This window comes from Ceratotherium simum, chromosome 4 (genome assembly GCF_057802395.1).
Source record: "Ceratotherium simum simum isolate JZ-2026a chromosome 4, ASM5780239v1, whole genome shotgun sequence".
Lineage (NCBI taxonomy): Eukaryota > Metazoa > Chordata > Mammalia > Perissodactyla > Rhinocerotidae > Ceratotherium > Ceratotherium simum.
Window position 1 is genome coordinate 59,321,848 of NC_141903.1, and position 15,892 is coordinate 59,337,739.

Below are 15,892 nucleotides of genomic sequence, written 5' to 3' on the forward strand. Positions count from 1 at the left end.
ATCCGATACAACTCAGCTGTGGAGGCACATGCTCTAGCTCTACAAGGCGTTATTTCAATTTGTAAAACTGATTAGCCTCTTCAGCTCCAGGCTATTGTGCATTTAAATCTTTTCTCAACAAAAAATGAGTTAGTACTTTCTGTAAAATGTATGACAAATGCTGTGATTGTATGGGCTGAGATAAATCAGGCAAGGTACTGGAAAATAAACCACAATAAACATAATTTAGTCCTTCATTTAAATGACAAATATTAATGGTCTCCTTATAGGTATATATTGAAAGTTAAGCATAGTAGCTATTGTAAATCTACTGGTCAATTTTCATTTTCCCTGAATGGCCTTATCATTCCATTATTTCATGAGACATTTCTGACTGGTCACCATAAATCACCTTCTATTACATTAAGCATTCTGGCTGTGATGAATGTGGCAGTTGCCCTCTGGGTCAGTAAAATGTATTCAGGTGTTGCCAGATCCTGTCAAATGTTTGACTAGCTGAATGTGTCTCATTCTGCTTTTACTAAAGAGAGTAAATTTTGCTAAATCGGATTTCTTGTTTCCATCTTTTCCACTTCATCATTAAAATAGTTGTTGGTAACCTTTAATAAAAATAATCACTATTTTTATTTTCCCTAACTTATGTCTTAGTAAGTTAAAGTTCTAAGCACTTGAATGATATCTTCAAACACAAAGTACAAAATGGGATTCAAATTGGTTTTAATCTTGGGACATCCAGAAAAGCGTAAGTCAAGAGCAATGTATAGGCACAGGAGTGGTGTTGAATGAGTGATCTTGATAATTGCCTCCATTATCTTCTAATTTGCACACCTTACACTGCCAAAGAAAAGAAAAAAGTTTAAAAATAGAATAGAATCTTGCCTTTGTTTTTGGCATGAGTTCATAACTGAATTTTTGATACTTCTTGAGGCACTTCTTTACTTTGTTACATTTAGAGATTTTCCTCCTCCAACCACCCCATTTAATGAGTGGTCTTAGAAAACCCCTCATCGGTACTTTCCTTCCCTTGCTAGAGGCCTCAGAGCCCTCCATTGTCAGAGCCACCGGGATGCACAAACCTGGCAGACTTCTCTGGCGGACGGTCACCCTGAGCACTCCTCCCACAAGCCTATTCTTTATTTTTTCTCTTTCTTTTTCAAAAACTCCAGTGAAAGAGACTGAAATTCAAAGCAAAATCAAGGACACCTTGATTAAAACAAGATTGGGATAATAGCCTCCGATCTAGAGCTGCTTTCTTAGCAGAATCTCTTTTAGTGTCTATGTCAGACCACTCAGTCATTGCAGGTTGGTATCGGGGCAGAATATCCTAGCCTCCCGGATGTAGAAAACTAAAGAAAGAAAAAAAAAAAGGTGGAGGGACAGATCAGTCAGTCTTAGGAGACCAAAAATATACCTTGAGAGATGACCCATATTTCAAAGAGTCATTTCTATTCTTTCTCAGCTATTTAATAAACAGCTTTGGTGTTAGGCTCCCAAAGCCCCACCTGAATTGGCAGGGTTGCCCCAGCTGGGAGCTGTCTCCTTAGGTGGATTTGGGGGTTTGTGCCCTCTCATTGCCACTACAGATGCTGCTCACTAATGGTCCCCTGTGGGGCCCTGCCAGGTGTCTGCTGCCCAAGTCCCAGCAAGGATTTCAGAAGTGAGTCATGACAACATCTAATTTGGGGTGAATCTAATTGTTGTTAAATTGATGTACCACTACAGTGGCCATTTTCTGATTGGAAACTCCACTAGTACTAGCCCTGCTGTCCTTGTCTCCACGCTCTAAGAGTTACGTTAAATACCCTGCATGTGACCTATCCATCCCAAAGGGAGTCCGGATCCCAGATGGTGACCCCAAATTACTATCATGAAATTCATCCTTTATCGTTCCTCTTCCTTTCTCTAATCAGAGCTTTCATATTTTAGCACGGCAGCCCCCACATTCTCAGTTTCGCTTTTAACAACTAAGACTGACTGGTACTTTCCTTGAAGGATAGAAAATAATTACCTAGAAACCTGATGATTGAAAGGGGTTAGCATCAGTTGCAACACACAAAATCACCTGCCACAGTTACAGAAGACACCTTCGGTTCAAAAAACCCGAGTCACAAAAGCAGTCTCTCTGGACCCCAGTTTCCTCATCTGTAAAATGAGGAGATGGACTACATACTTTTGGAGTTTTCTCTCACTTCTAACTCCAAGAATCAGTACATTAAAGAAGGTCTTAGGGTCTCCTGTTTACTTCAATCAGTACCCTTCTTCCACCTCCATTCTTGTTGATGTCTCCTGTATTAGAAAATGGCTCCTAAGCCTTCTGTCACACCCACATGCCAGGACAATGATGCAAGGCACCGACACTGCAGTTCTAACCTTCTACCAAGAAGATTCATCACTTCCACCTAAACCTGCTCTGGGCATTTCCACCTCATTCCTAGTTCTCAGTTTTGTCACTGTTTTTGGATCTTCTCCCATCTTTCACACTGCTCACTGAACTTGGTTTCTGTATTAGTTTCCTGGGGCTGCCATAACAAATTACTACAAACTGTGTGGTTTAAAACAACAGAAATGTATTCTCTCACAGTTCTGGAGGCCAGAAGTCTAAAACCAAGGTGACTGCACGGCCATGCTCCTGCCAAAGTCTCTTGGGAAGAATCCTTCCTTGCCTCTTCTAGCTTCTGGAGGTTGCTGGCAATCTTTGGCACTCCTTGGCTTTTGGATGCGTCCCTGAAATCTCTGCCTCCATTTACATGTGGCCTTCTCCCCAGTGTCTCTATCTCCCTCTTCCTATAAGGACATTGGATTTAGGGCCCACCCTAATCCAATATGACCTCTTCTTAACTGTATTACTTCAGCAAGGACCCTATTTGTGTATAAGTATACATATATTTGTGAAGATCCTATTTGTGTATATGTACGCATCACTTAACCAAGGGGCTATGTTCTGAGAAATGCATCATTATGTGATTTTGTCACTGTGTGAACATCATAGATTGTACTTACACAAACCTAGAGGCATAGTCTACTACACACCTAGGCTATATGGTAGTAATCTTATGGGACCACCATTGTATATGTGGTCTGTTGTTGACCAAAATGTCCTTATGCAGTGCGTGACCATATATATCTATATATATCTCTCTCTCATATATATATACTCGTTCTGTTTCTCTAGTGGAATCCTTACATGTGGAATACAGTATATAATAAACATTTGTTGAGTGAATGAATTGAATGCAAAAATGAATACGCAAGCCTTCTATAGCTAGGCACTGATTTCATTTTCCCAGCTTTAGTGTATTCTGCCTTCCACTAACAGATCAATTATCCTTTAACACCAGTTTTTTCACTTGATTCACCTTCCACAATATTGACTTCAAACTCATTGCTTGGATTTCCAGGAGATCATAATCTGAGGGTTCTACCTATCATGTAGTAAGATCTAGTGGTTAAAGACATAGTCTGTGGTATCAAAAAGATCTGAGTTCAATCCAGGCTTCACTATTTACTAAACATGTGATCTTGGACACATTATGTTATTTCTCTGAGCTTCAATTTCCTCATCTATAAAATACAAATGTTAGTACTTACCTCAAAGAACTATGAGGAATAAATAAAACAATATATTTCAAGTTCTTAGCTGAATGCCTGAAAGGTACTAAGTACAACAAATGGAATATTCTCTTATTATTATCCACTCTACTCCAATATGAATTGTCCATACTAGTCAACCTGATTTTATCACAGGTCCAGAGATTCATTCCCAATGCCATGTCCTCTTAGAAGTGCCTTCTTTCTTCTCTCTATTCTTCTTTCTTACTCTCCTCTTTTCCCGTTTTTGAAAGCTAGACTCGAACCTGTTTCCACCATTCAGTCCTCATGGACCCGACCTGCTTTCCTGTGGACAACAGTTTATCTGTATTGAAAATGTTAGTTTGCTTTCAGGAAGATGGAGTAGATGTGTTTTCCCATATTCCTCCCGCCAAGTACAACTAAAACCCCTGAATATCGTATATAAAAAAACAAACATAAGAAGACTCTGAAACTGGAGAGAAAAAGGGAGAGCAGCTAAAGACTTGGCGACACAAAGAACAACACAGTGGTGAGTTCCCTGGGTTTTCTTTTTGTCTCATATATCCCAAACTTGGAGTCAAAGAAGCAATCAACCCAGAAATGCCAAACAGGCAGACCAAAAAAAAAAAAAAAAAAAAAGCCCCAACAAAAGCCTATCCAAAGGACTGAAAAAGGGAAAACCTGGCAAGACTGAAAACTTTAAGACAATAACAGCACTACTCCAGCCAAACACCAAAGAAAACACTGTGGCTTCACTCCTACCCATGCCAGCAAAGGCCAAATAGGGAGCCTAGACTTCCACGCTTGTGAGGCTGTAATGAGACACCCAGCACTCCAAGTGAGGTGGTGTCAGAGAAGGCCAAGTAGGGAGCCTGGGCTTCCATTCCTCTCCCTTCTCCTGGAGGGGTCTCAGAGGAGGCTTAGAAGAGAGTCAGTACTTTCACCGTTACTCAGCGGTAATGAGGCCACTCTTGTTGCCGTGAACACGTGAAAATCAAAATTAAAAAATGCAATGCCATTTATAATTGCTCAAAAAAATTGAAATACTTAGATGTAAATCTAGCCAAACGTGCATAGAGACTTCTAATCATGTTCATGGATTAGAAGACTCAACATAATAAAGATGTTAATTCCCTCCCATTGATATACATGTTTAACACAATTCCTATCAAAATCCCAGCAAGATTTTTGTAGATAAAGACAAAATTATTCCAAAATTCATAGGACAGGTAAAAGAATTAGAATAGCTAAAACAATTTTGAAAAAGAAGAATAAAGTGGGAAGAAGCATCTACCCAATTTCAAGACTTATTATATAACTACAGGAACCAAGACCGTATGATATTGGAAGTGGGATAAACACATAGATAGATGGAACAGAATAGAGAACCCAGAAACAGACCTACACAAATATGCCTAACTGTTTCTTGACAAAGGTGCATAAATAATTTAATGGAGGAAAGATAGTCTTTTCAACAAATTGTGCTGGAGCAAGTGGACATTTACAGGCCAAAAATAAAAAAAATAAAAAGGAAAGAATCTTGACATAAATCTCATACCTTATACAAAAAGTAACTCAAAATGAATAATGGAGTCAAATGTAAAATTATAAAACTTTTAGAAAAAAAGCATAGGAGAAAATCTTTGGCATCTAGTATTTGAGATGACACCAAAAGTACAATCTATATAAATTTAAAAAATTAATAAATTGGACTTCATCAAAATTAAAAATATCACTCTGTGAAAGACCCTGGTAAGAGGATGAAAGACAAACTACAGACTGAGAGAAAGTATTTGCAAACCACATATCCAGACAGAGCATGGGTATCTCAGATGTGGAAAGAACTCTCAAAACTCTAAAGTAAAAAGCAAATGATCTGTTCAGAACATTAACAAAGACATGAAGAGATTTTTCACCAAATAATATACAACTGGAAAATAAGCATATGAAAAGATATTCAACATCATTAGCCATTAGGGAAATACAAATTAAAACTACAATGAGCTATCACTACACACCTATTAGAATGGATAACATAAAAAATAGTGATACCACCAAAAGCTAGCGAGGATGTGGAAAAATGGATCATTCATATATTGCTGATGAGAATGTAAAATGGTACAGCTACTTTGGAAAACAATTTGGCAGTTTCTTAAAAAACTAAATGTGCAGCTACCATACAACTAAGTAATTGAGCTCCTGAGTATTTATCCCAGAGAATGAAAAGAATGTTCACAAAAAAATACTTGTACATGAACATTTATAGCAACTTTATACATAATAGCCTCAAACTGGAAACAACCCAAATGTCCTTTAGCAGGGTGAATGGTTAAACAAACTGTGATAATCCATACCATGGAGTACTACTCAGCAATAAAAAGAGCAAACTATTAGAACACACAACAAACAGGATGTATCTCCAGAGAATTATGCTAAGTGAAAAAAGCCAATCTTAAATTGTTACATATTACATGATTCCACTGAAATGACATATTTATATAAATGGATTACAGATTAGCGGTTGCCAGAGGTTAGGGTGGGGGTGGTATCAGGAGGAAAATGTTTGTGTCTAGAAAAGGCAACTTGAGGGATCCTTGTGTTTATAGAAATGATGGAAATGTTTTGTATCTTGACTGTATCACTGTCAATATCCTGGTTGTGATGTTGTACTATAGTTTTGTAAGATATTATCATTATAGGAAACTGGGTAAACAGTATTTCTAACAAATGCATGTGAATCTTTAATTACTTCAAAATTAAAATTTTAATTTAAAAAGTTATCATCTGTTATACTCTCTTCTGTGTTGACTGTTTATTCCAAGTGAGATCATCTTGGCTCCCTAATGGATTTTAAACTAGTGAGAATAGGGACTATCTTGCTAATCTCATCTCTGCCATGGTGTTTGGCACAATGTAGGCATTCAGACAGCATTCACTGAGTGAATGAATATTGTTGAATGAATACTCCTCTGAGCCTAGGACAAATATAAGCCTGTGGCTTGAGCTCATTTGTCAAGCCAGACGGAGGGAATCTGGGGGACAGATGTACTTTTAGCACTGCCCAACATCCATGCCATTTCTCTCAAGGATAGGATGTAGGAAACGAAGCAACACAGAGCGGTCACAATAACCATGCCCAGACAAACCTCCCTTCTAACATTCCCCTACCCCTTTGAAATGCTGAAGGAAGACAAAATGAGAAAGGGAAAATATCTCAACAATCTTTCTCCTGCTTGGAGAAGCAGAGGAGGAACCTGCCACATAGAATAATGCAGCAGAAAGTTTATATAAACCCAATTTTCCAACTTGGAACAGAAAGCAACCAAGCGGGAGTTTCTCTGTTATCTCTCATTGTACCGTCTCTGCAGCTTCCAAATAAAGTGATCACGGACCCTGTGTGTGTCCCCAGTCTGGGTGTAGAGGCTTAAAGGGGCTAACTGAGCTGGGTATAAACCAGAACATTTTTAAGACATAATTATAAAATCCCTTCTTTGATTCATGTTTCTAAAGCTTAATTTAGGGAAACCAGGTTTTGTTTCTTTTGTTGTTGTTATTTTTTATCTCTTGTTGCTTAGCTTTTAGTTTTTTATGTATATCTATATTAAATCTTAATATTTGTCTCAATACTGATAAGAGTAAAAATTCTAATTGGGTCCTAAAATATGTAATGGCTAATGACAATAAACCCAATACAAGTTCACCTACATTGTGGCTAGCTGTTTGGATGGCTAAATTAAGATATGTCTAGAGGGATATTTATAGATTAGATATTAATTGGTCCTTCATTAAATGTACCATATTATAGAGCATTAATGAAGATGAATAAGACATAAATTTTTTCTGTGTAAAGCTCACAGACCACAAGATAGACACATAAAAACAATTACAACACTGTAATAAAAGCTATAACAGGGGTGTGTTCACAGTGTTAAGGAAAATACCGAGAAAGGAGAAACTAACTCAACCTGTAGGTGGTAGCTAGTTTCTAAGAGTCATAGAATCTTGTGGTTTTCAAAAGATCTAAGTTTGTTTCCCAGCTCCAAAATGGTCTCTTTATTTAACTGTGAGAAATTACAGGAAACCATGTGGTTTCAAAATTTAGGATCTGAGGTTTCCGATATTTGTGCCAGAGGTCCAACTATTTCCAGGTACTGACCTGAGAATCAGTGGATGAAGTTAAGAGCCCAGACTTTGAGCCAGACTTCTTGAGTTCAAATCTCAGTTCTGCTGCTCATTAATTGTTTGACCTTGGCCAGGTCTCTGGACATCTCTGGACTTCACTTTCCCCGATTGTAAAATGGAAGTAATAATAGTACACCTGGCCCTTACTAATTTCTGAGACCACCCATGAATTTAAATGGTATATCATTCACCGCATTGCATTCTTATTCCATTACTTTCGAACATTTATATGACCTTCAGGTGTATGATAACGGTAATCCACAATTGGTTTGATTCTCCATACATTATATAAGATAAATTTCAAGTTTCTCAAATAGCTGAAGGAACTTTTCATGCCACTATGCAATTTCCTAAAACATATATACCTACATAAATATTTGATCAGAGCAAATAAACTGGAAGTTGTAGTAGTTAGAATCCTGGCAGGAAATGGATAGCACATGGAATTTGGGTAATTTGAGGAGAGATTTAAAAAGGAACTATTGACAAAGATGTAGGAGGGGTGTAGCAAAACCACAAAGAATAGTGTGGCACCCCAGGCTGAGTAATAGCGGGGAACCATTGTCACTCTCGGACCTGAAGAGCAAGGGGAAGGAGCAGTTATCAGAATTCAGAGAAGGCCACATAGTAAGAGCCGTGACCTTTGGTAGGCCCATGGCAACCCAGCAGAAAGAGATCTGAGGGAAAAGATACTCTGATCTCACACTCTCCTCTCTCCCTGTGATCTCCTATAGGCTCTCCCCCATTGGTCAAAACCGACAGAAATCCAGAAAGGAAGGATGTCCTTGAGGCTATGCATACAGGTCAGCTTCCCACAGCACAGAGCAGGGTTGAGATGAGTAGAGACTAGTTCTGGAGGGGCAAATGACAGAAAACCAATACATAAGACTAGTTATTTTATGGTGAAAGTCTATTGCAAAAACAACAAGAAAACAATAAAACAAAAAACAAACTCAAGACTGGTTGACAACTTGTCACTAACTGGCACTGAAGGCTGAATTCAAACCTATAAAAAGACAGTGCAAAAGCTGAGAAGCCTTTAGGAAGAGCATCCTCCTAAACGCTCCTGTCAGATGTGGTCACAAGAGGCAGTCAACAGGGAAAGTTTTCTTCAAAATGTATAACCAAAAGGCGAAGGAAAATAAAGAACGGGGATTTCCCCAGAGGGCAGAGCCAGGGTCTGAGGAAAGAACCTCCACTGCCTAAGCACAAGGTCCCCATTCTTACTGTTCAGCAGAATATAATATGGGCTATGTGTTTCCCATCTGCACCTTTCCAAGTGGGAGTTTTTATTGTAATTATCTTATTTCTTCCCCTACCGTTGTATATTGGGTGTATTTGAAGCAGATATCTTTAATTTTAAAATTAAGTTTGCCAGGTCACGTGGAGCCACAGCCAGAACTGTTTAAGGGAACTGGATATCACACAGAGATACTGGACCTTGATCTAGATGTAGTTACAGGAGTTGTATTCCTTGGGGGAAGAAGTAAATGTGTTCCAATGAATATAAATATTTGAAAATAAAGACAGGTGTGAATGCCAAAGGAGAGGACTGTGGCAGACACTATGGATGGCTTATCTAAGAGCCTTTCACAAACCCCCTTTCCCTTTTTTTTCTCTACTAAAGAGACTGAAAAGCTAAAATACACACCTTTCCAGACTCCCTTGCAGCTATAGATAATATAGTTATGGATACTGAAATGTTGAAAGAAGTCTCTAAGGATGAGTTACTGTCCTTTCTTTCTAGAATGTAAACATGATACCTAAAGTTGGAGCAGTCATCTTCTGACCATTAGGAGGATTTCTGCATACTAAATATGATGGAGCAAAACCATAGATGCAGCCTGGTTTCCTGTTTATTATTTAGCAAGATTTTCAACCAATGTAATCATAATTAATACAGACTTACCTCATATAACGATTATTCAGTTGGCAATGTTTTGCCCCAACAGCTCTTTAAAAGTTATACCATTTTTGGACAAAGACTCCTTTTGTTGTTTTTGTTGCCTTCATGACTTTTTCACCCCAAAATGCACTAAGTAGTTATGCTATAAGAAGTGACATTTTGACAGTACAGTTTCAAGCAAAGACACACTCAGATAAATCCTGATCATACAGTTGTTAGAGAATATCATACAGACCTAATATGAATTGTGCACCAAGTTGAGATGGTTACATTCATTAAAATATGTAAAGCATTTAGAACAGTGCCTACCACATAACACAAGCCAGGCCAGCTTCATGGGTATGCAACCCGTGGAGTTACACAGGGCTCAGTGCTTAGAAGGGTCGCGTGCTTGGTTTAATGACCTACTGCTGCCATGTTGAAATTCTTAATTTTATCTTTGAACTTATATATTGTAAATAAACTCTGATAGAACAATAGAGCGTGCATGAGAGCAGAGGAGATACGTGCAACGTGTGTCCTCTATTCTTTGCTGCCTCGTTTGCATAAAGTGTCTTCGATGACCCATGAGCACAGAATTCTGGTGGACCCACAATGTGTGGGAGTTGAGCAAGAATCATTCAAGAACAAAGTAAGCATGTTACATCTACAACTGAGTAAATGATGACATAGACAGACCTAGGAGGCCATGCGTTCTGTTCGAACCAAAATTTGCTTTGAATGCAGAAAGAAGGCAATGTCATTCTAAGAAATATGAATAACCAAATAACCCTATCATATCTTTCTTATTTCCCTGTATTAGCCAACCATTTACATTGAAAATTATGACATAGAAGGAAAGAGAAAGAGAGGGCAACCCATAGTTCCTTTTCTTTTCCATCCTCCTTCCCTTAACAGTAAGCCAAAGGCAGAGAATGTTGATAGAATGTGCACGTACCAAGAAGCAAAATAAAAACAGTTGAGTTAGTTTTATGTAGTGTTTCCACCATTCTGGTAAGACCAAAATGCATATGCATGTATGAGCTACAAAATACAAATTGTATAATTACAGTGATTCTGTATACAAACTAAATGTTCTTATATTTGCATTTAAAACTGGCGTCACATAATATAAAAATGAATGGTAAAATTCATGCTAATAACTTAAAATTTTAATTTTTCTTTACTAGAATGATATTACATAGAAAATTAAAAACATAGGACAAGTTGAAAGGAGGACCACAGAAGAAAAGAAAAAGGTTTATACTTTAGTACCTTTAATGGCACTTTTTTCTTGTTTTTTTGAACAAGGAGCTCTGCATTTTCATTTCCTACTGGACTCTGCAAATTATGTAGCTGACCCTGAGCATGATGTACATTTACACTTAGCACATAAACTGTAACTATAAGCTAGTATAGTAAACACTAATTAGATATCCAATTAACATTAGTGCCCCAATAAATGGCCCTTTGATAGAGGGAGAAGAAAACACAACTTTGATAAGAGAACCTATGCTATCTATAGTGCTTAATTTAGATCTAGATCCTATAATATCTGGGAAAAACATCCAAATTCTCTCTCCAATCTAATATTGGTGCAAGCAAAAGCAGAGAGACAAGAGCCATAGTTTGGGATTCTATGGAACCTGGGAGAAACTTCACTCCCTGAGCCCTTTCAAACACCTCCTGCCCTGTGCAACAGGGACAATCACTGTCACTGTGAATGTCAGCTTGGATACGGCTGTAGACAAGGGGCAGATTAGTGGTTGCTGCTCTACCTCTGTTGCTTTAAATTGCCCCCGGGGGCAGAGGCCAAGGAGTCCCACAAAACCGGCACAGGCACCCAGGCCTGTTGGCAGAATAAAGAAGTTCAAAGGCCAGGTTCTATATCCAATGTCCATGACTCCAGTGGATCTAAGGCATTGGAGCCCATGGAATTGAAGACTACTGTTTTTTAAAGGAGTTAGACTGTCAGAAAACCCCGAAAAATGCACAGCTCTCAACCTCCTAAGCCTCCAGAATTCACACCAATAGAAAGTGGTCTCAGAAAAAGGAATAGCCACCACAACAGCCTTAATTTCCTTTGTGGTTCTGGGTTATTAGACAGGGAGATCTTTAGAAACCAGAAGGTGATCATGGAAATCGATGAGGAAAGGAGATTCTCCCCCCAGGATCAGAAGCTGAGGCAGCTGCAGATAGACCACGGACTGCCAGGGCACGGAGTCCTTCTGTTCCTGTCCAGCAGGAGAGAACAGATGCTATGGTCCAGGCCAATTGTGTTCTCTCCTTTCCCAAATGGGAGTTGTTACTGAAGTTACTCTGTTCCCTCATCGCTATTTTATATAGGGTTGTTTGACATGGCTAAACATAAAGAGGGGGATTGGATATCACCCAGAGAACCTGGACTTGGAGCTGGTTGAAGTGCATAGAAGATACATGGTTTAACTCCCCTTGGGGAGTTTGCCAGGAACTACCTTGTTGACATCCACTGCCACTGTCATGGACGCCCACTGAGACTCTCCTGATGTCCTAGCCTAAGGTGCTGCCTCCTGAACCCCCGAAGCTGCAAATCACCAGCTATGCTGCCCTCTTCTGAGTCCTTAGTGTTCTGAAGGCACATTGTGCTCTGTGCCTAACTGGGGAGAAGATGCCTCCTCCTTACCTGAGCACAGAAGCAGCACTGCCTACATCCTCATGTCTCAGTGTCACACAGAGTCTCTTATGAAAACAGCTCCTTCAGTGTCTGCCTGCAGCCACGCTCCATAGACTCAACCCCAAGTCTGTGGGCCCTGCCGAGGGAACATCACTGAAACTCTACCATGTTCCCTCACATCTCCTTCCGTCCAGGACATAGGCACCCTGCCTTTCTCCTTTTCAACCAACAAGACAAACCAAACCCTTTGGCAGGCCTACCCTACCAGTTCAGCAGACAAGCCTGGTCCTGTCTGAATCCTAATTATGAGTCACTGCAGAAAACAGACTGACCTGAGCATTCATATAGTCTATTTAAGAAAGCCTCTAGTATCTTTGAGTGATTGAGCATAAAACGAGAAGTGCTTGAAACTGACTTGCCATTTGATATTTAGGGTAATCCGTTGGAATTGAACAGAGGAAATAGAGGAGAGTTATTTATTAATTACAGCAAAACAGGATTTTTCTTAATTTCAATTGAGGCCACGAAGTTGAGAACAGTAGATGAAAAGTACCCGTATTTTCTAAAAAGAGGTCCTAGACCATCTCTATAGGACTTGCAAAGAGGTGACTCAAAACTGGTTCTGCTACCTCTTCTAGGTTTAGTGAAGGATTGAGAAGGAGGATTTCTTGGAAGTCTAGTGGGTGTTGAGCTCTGTGGTATGGCCCCTCCCCTCTCAGTGGGAGAGAGAAGCTGCTACCCTCTCCCACCTCAAGCCAAGTGAGGGGGCTCCATAAGCCCTTTGGAAGCAATGGTGCTGGAGTGGAGCCTGGTGAGAGAACTCACAGGAGATTTTGACATATGACTCCCAGAGTTTGTAGCATCTGGGGCCTGATACCTGCCTGGAAATTTCTAAGGTTCCAAGTTCTCTGGACCTGCCCCTGAAGCAGGGCAAAGTGAGTAGCTGCAGTTGAGGGAATGTTGGCTGTCTTCCCTTGAGGTGCAGTAGATTCCCTGGGCCAGAGCTGCCAGTGTGGGCATTCCATTGGAAATAGGATCTGGGGCAGTGGGAGTAAGCAGCCATTTGGGGAGTGAATTGCCCATGTCAACGTACATATAGTGATGGATGTATCTGAGGACAGAGGCCCCAAAGAACCTCCAAAAGAGAAAGAGCTCGCTTTGGTGCATCTGCCATGCAGGGGTCTCTAATACCAGGTTACAACAGCACCCATTGGGTCAGACCTGTTTGCCCCCTTACCTGTCCTCTCCCTGCCATGTCCTCCAACCCTGGAGGAGCCAAAGGGTGGACAGTGAGTGGGAGAGGCAGAGGAGGGGCCAAGTCAGGGAATTGTGAAGATATAGAGTAGACTATGCCCCTTCCCCACCGCTGGTCTGTGGATGGTGGCAGGAGAGATCAAAGTTTTCATTTTTATCACACAGGACTTGTTAATACTGTGCCTGAAAATAAAACCTTTTAATATCTGAAGGGGACTGCAACTCTATGGGCTCTGCTTAAGCTATATCACGCAGCGGCTGAGAAGGGAGATCTGACAGGAGGTATCTGCAGATCCAAGTGGGAGAAAAAAGAAGGTGCTTCCTGCTGCTCCTTGTGGAGCCAGCACAGACAATAAACCTGTTACTCCTGGGATGCTGGGGAGAAACTGGAAGGAGAAGTAGTTAATATGTATGGATTTCAAATAAATGCCTCACTGGAGGGAACTGGAATTGTTGTTTACAATGCTGTATTTCACTATTAAAATTACAGCATTACACCGGGACATATCAAACATGGATCTTTCTCAGTTTCTATCAATGACAACCAAAATTATTTTCCTGCCTCAGTAATTTAGTCCTTTGAAAAAAAAGTCTCAGGAATTGCTTTTTTTACTTAACATTTTATCATAACTATTTTCCATGTTATTTCATATTCTTTTGAGTGCAGCTTTAAATGACTTTATAACCATAGCTATAAAAAGATATTTAGATTACTAACAGTTTTTTTTTTCACTTATAAATAACAAAGCATGTAGATAGGACTTTTTCAAATTTTTTTAAAGCTTATTTCCTTTGATTATATTCCAAGAACCAATTGAACTCTTTTAAGTCTAATGATTATTTCATTTTGAACTCATGATAATTCACGGTATAATTGATTCTTATTAATTATGCCTGTAAGTAATTTTTTGCTCTGTGAATTTTACGGCCTTACTGGTTAGAAAAGGCAGTTTAGTCCAAAGCTGATTATTATTATTTTTTTTTCAAATCAAGAGCTCAAGAATTAATAATTTATTCTATGAGCCTTCAACTTCTGGTTTTAGCAATAAATTATTTTGTGTTAATGGCTTGTGTTTATTATTCAAACAATACTACTAGTTCATTTTGCTCCCTATTTATATATTATACGTACTATATTAAGAGTAAATTGCCTTTAAAAATACTTTGCAATTAAGAATTCTCACTTGATAGAATAGCCATTTCCTTGCTGCTGCTAGTTTGCGAGATTTTATCATAACATGCTTATTGTCCAAGACTCAGAGTTGTCTTAAGAATTTACAGTAATTTTATTTTATTATTTTTTGGCGGGTCAAGTAAAGTTTTATTTTTGTTTATGTTTTGTTTTGTTTTTTAATTGAGATATAAGTGACATACATTTTATTAGTTTCAGGTATACAACATAATGATTCCATATTTTAATATATTGCAAAATGATCACCACAATAAGTCTAGTTAACGTTCGTGACCATACATAGGTACAGAAGTTCTTTTCTTGTGATGAGAGCTTTTAAGATCTACTCTCTTAGCAACTTTCAAATATGCAATATGGTGTTATTAACCATAGTCACCATGCTATACATTACATTTCCATGACATTTATTTTATAACTAGAAGTTTGTACCTTTTGACTCTCTTCACCCATTTTGCCTACCCCCGTACCCTCTGCCTCTCACAACTACCAGTCTTTCTCGAATTCACAGTAATTTTAATTCATTGGCCAGACAGTCCTGTGGAAATAAAGTAGATTGTACTATATATGAGAAAATTTGAGTGGTAAAATTATTACTGACTAAAATTCTTTCATATTTAATAATAAAATGATATTAAATAAATTGTATGAGCAGAATGAAGCATGTTCCACACTATTTTGCTTACAAATGTAGTTTTATAAAACAGATAAGGTTTCGATTGTCAGAGAAGAAGAAAGAGAATAGCAATAATAATAAACAATGCCTGATCTAAACCAGTGATGTGTAAATATTAAACAATGTCCATACATAATGCTAGTGTTTAAGGACTATATTTGTCTTCATTCTTTTTAATGTGTGCAAGATAACATGGATAAAGGTAACTTAATTTTAAAATTTAATTTAAATTTTTGGCAATATGTCTTTCAGCAAAGAAAACTGGACTCTTTTCCCAGTTGCCTTTGGCAATAAACCCCACAGTGACTGATCTTCATGACCTCATCCTGGAATTTGGCTTGAGTGACCAGTTTTAATCAACCTGAAAATAATGCCTCTTTGTCTACTGGAAAACAAATGGCGACAGATTGGCTCTTTCTGCTATAACCATAGCTCATCTGACTAGCTTTGCCCATGAAAGTCTTAGAAAAGTATGGAATACAA